Raw genomic sequence first — 3,748 nt, forward strand, 5'->3', positions numbered from 1 at the left:
GTCCATCAGTTATTAGATATATGAAACTGAAATAGCTGTTGCAAAAACCAAAATTGTTATAAAGAAAAAAGGTTAACATTAATAGGGGTGCCCCAACTTTAACATATGACTGTATATAACAACTATATTTGGACACCAACAAAGGTGCCATAAAGTGCTATAGTGTAATAAAATTATACACAAATATAATTATTATTATTAGTGCTGGGTGCACAATAAAAATAAATATAAATGAAAATAAGGGGGAAAAAAGGGAAGACACCACATGAATATATAGCAACAATTCGATCCATAATTTGCGTAGCCCGTACAGACTCTTCATCTCTGAAGCCATTCAAGGTGGAATATTGCTTGATCGACAACATAGAACTAGAAGAAAATATGTAATAAACATAAATAAATACAGAGATAAAACAAAAAGACACACAACAATCAATTAAAAACAGGATGCCAATGGTCAAACATCACAAGAGAATCACAAAAAGGAGCTAAACCTCAACTGTTCATTAAGCCCAGACGGTGTTACTGTGTCGAGTACCGCAATCCAGCGACATTCTTTCTGGGCAAGAACACGCTTGAGGTCACCACCCCTGATGCCAGCACGAACATGGTCAATCCCCCACGCTTGAAAACCCGTGGGAATGCAGTCATGTTTTAGACGAAAATTTTTAGGAATAGTCTTCAGTGTACTAATGTCAAGCACATCACGGGCAGCCTCAATGTCACGTATATGTTCTCGTATACGTATGCGTAACTCCCTGGAAGTAAGACCAATGTATATCAGCCCACAGGGACATACCGCATAGTACACCACAAAGGTAGTTTTACAGGAGATGTAATCCCTAATCTGATACACATTGAGGCCATCCGATGGAGTGAATGACTTCGCCCGTTTCAAATTTTTACATGCCAAGCAATCACCACAAGGAAAGAAGCCAATTCTAGGAGACCCTACCCCAAACACATTAGGGATATGCTTGACATAATGGCTTCTTACCAACAAATCTTGTAGGTTATTACAACGTCGTGCCGTCATCAGGGGCCGTTTGGGAAGGCATCTATGCAATAGAGGGTCTGTCTGAAGAACAGACCAATGGCGATTCAAAATTGCTCTCATCTCATCCCATTTATGATTAAAGATAGAGATAAATCTCAAATCCTCATTAGTACTTTTGACTGAAAGATCTTTCCTCCCTCCCATCAACAGAACATCTCTAGAGGTGCCCCTAGCTCGCCTGTATCCCCTCCTAATACAGCGGTTACTGTAACCCCTCATTCTAAACCTCCCCAAGATCCACGGCCTGTCTCTCAAACATAGAGTCCGTAGTACAAATACGTCTCGCTCTTAGGAATTGCGCTACTGGGATGGATCTGATCGTGGATTGCAGAAGGGAAGAAGAGGCAGGTCAATGTCTATTTCAAATGTAATGATTTCAGCTAACTCAACAGCTAATACTACGGAACAAAGCTCTAACCTGGTATAGAGTGCTCTGGGAGTGGTGCAAGTTTATGCTTTCCCCATGACGAATCAGATGTGACTCTGACATTTATAGTCCACAGTCTTAATGTAGGCAACAGCAGCAACTGTTTTAGCAGAAGCATCTGTGAATAGGTATAGTTTTTTGCTTCGTATCTGTGTGGAATGCACAAGGACGTTTGTTCTTATCACATTCAGTTTTGACAGGGCTGCTAGAGAATTTCTCCATCCCTCCCAAAGGATCCTCTTATCAGCTGGTAGGGGTGTATACCAGCCAGATGTTTTACGAGTTAAAGGCCCCGCTGTGAACGATATCGTTGCAACGTCACCAGATTGGTGACATTGCAGCGATGTCAAAACGACATTGTTGCGTGTAACACGTAGCAACGATCAACGATCAGTTGGCTGATCGTTAATCGTTGCCTAATGGTCTGGGCCATAAATCTATTGTTGGTCTTCCGCTGGGCAGCACACATCGCTGCATGTGACAGCGAAAGACCAACGATCAGAGAGCTCTCAGCGTCATACAGCAGACGCTGGGAGCTGGTATCCAGGGTAAACAGCGGGTAACTAAGTGCCGCGCAGCGCTTAGATACCCGCTGTTTACCCTGGATACCAGCGTGCTCGCTGGTCCTGATCGCTGGTGAGTCTGCCTATGTGACAGTTCACCAGCGATCAGCTAACTATGTCCCAGCGATCCCATCCACGTCGGATCGTTGGTGGGATCACTGAGACATAGAAGCGTGTAACGGAGCCCTAAGTCTCTTATTAAGACCTTGCCTTGTATTGTAAAGAGAGCTGCGACTCCTAATAGATCATACAAGCTGTTGCTCGTGGATAGAACACCTCTACATCTAAAGGATTTCTCTTCCTGGATAACTTGAAAAGTGAAGGTGTCTGACTTTAAATTCCAGAGAAGTCTGCAGCTGCGCTACATCGGTTACAAGGTCTGACTCCAAGTCTAAGTTTTTCAGACCATTGCATAAGTCCTGAGAATGGAATGCTTCCATCAGTTCTTGGCTGTTTGAGGCAATTTGTGAAGACTGATGGCATTCTCATTTGAAGGCATGACTGTCAGACAGTCATCAACATAAAAAGTTCTCTACGAATGGTTTGACATCAGATCCATATTCTGCTTCTCCTTCATGAGCAGACCTTTTGAGTCCATAAATGGCGACTGCACAGGAAGGACTGTTGCCAAAGATGTTTAATCTCATCTGATTCTCTGTGATGTCTTTAGAAGGATCATTGTTTCTATACCAGTAGAACTTTAAGCATTTCCTGTCCCTTTCTTTTACGAGGAAGCAGTGGAACATTTTCTGGATATCAACAACAAAGACAATGGAATCTTTATTAGTAATCCCACCAGTATGTTGTTGAGGTCTGGACCTGTTATAAGAACGTCATTTAAAGAGACATTTTTAAACTAGAATCAAACACTAGTCTAATCTGGCCTGGTTTCTTTGTGTGGTATTCAGAGTGGGAGCTATTTCAGCATTACCATTTTCAAAAAACTTTACCATGAAGGAGAAAAAGTTACTTTAATTTCTGATTTCTTTTGAAAGTTATGCTTGAGAGAGTAGAAATGTTTTAACACGTAATCTTTGTTATTTGGCAGGTGTGGTCTGCGGGTTCTGAAGGGAAGAGGTGCAACCCAGCTGTTAAGCCCCCGTCACACACAGCAATCTCGCTAGCGAGATCACTGCTGAGTCACAAGTTTTGTGACGCAACAGCGATCTCACCAGCGAGATCGCTGTGTGTGACACTGACCAGCGACCGGCCCCCCTGAAGGTTATCACTGATCGTCCTGGAATGGCCAGGACATTTTATTGATCGCTGTTCTCCCGCTGGCCAGCACGCATCGCTGCGTGTGACAGGTGGGAGACCAGCGATCAGCGCGCTGGTAACTAAGGTAAACGTCGGGTCTCTAAGCGGCGTGCAGCGCTTAGAAACCCGATGTGTACCTTAGTTACCAGCGTGCTGGTAACCAAGGTACACATCGGGTTTCTAAGTGCCGTGCGCTGCTTAGAAACCTGATGTGTACCTTGATTACCAGCTCCCTGCACCAGCATGCTGGTAACTAAGGCACACAGTGGGTAACTAAGCGATGTGCGTCGCTTGTTACCCTCCTGTCGCTGGTGCTGATTGCTGGTGAATCTGCCTGTTTGGCAGCTCACCAACGTTCATGTTGCGACACACCAGCAATCCTGACAAGGTAATATCTTTGTCGGGATCGCTGGTGCGTTGCTATGTGTGACGGGGCCCTTAGTC

Source organism: Dendrobates tinctorius, unplaced genomic scaffold (genome assembly GCF_039654945.1).
Source record: "Dendrobates tinctorius isolate UK_male_01 unplaced genomic scaffold, ASM3965494v1 ptg000360l, whole genome shotgun sequence".
Lineage (NCBI taxonomy): Eukaryota > Metazoa > Chordata > Amphibia > Anura > Dendrobatidae > Dendrobates > Dendrobates tinctorius.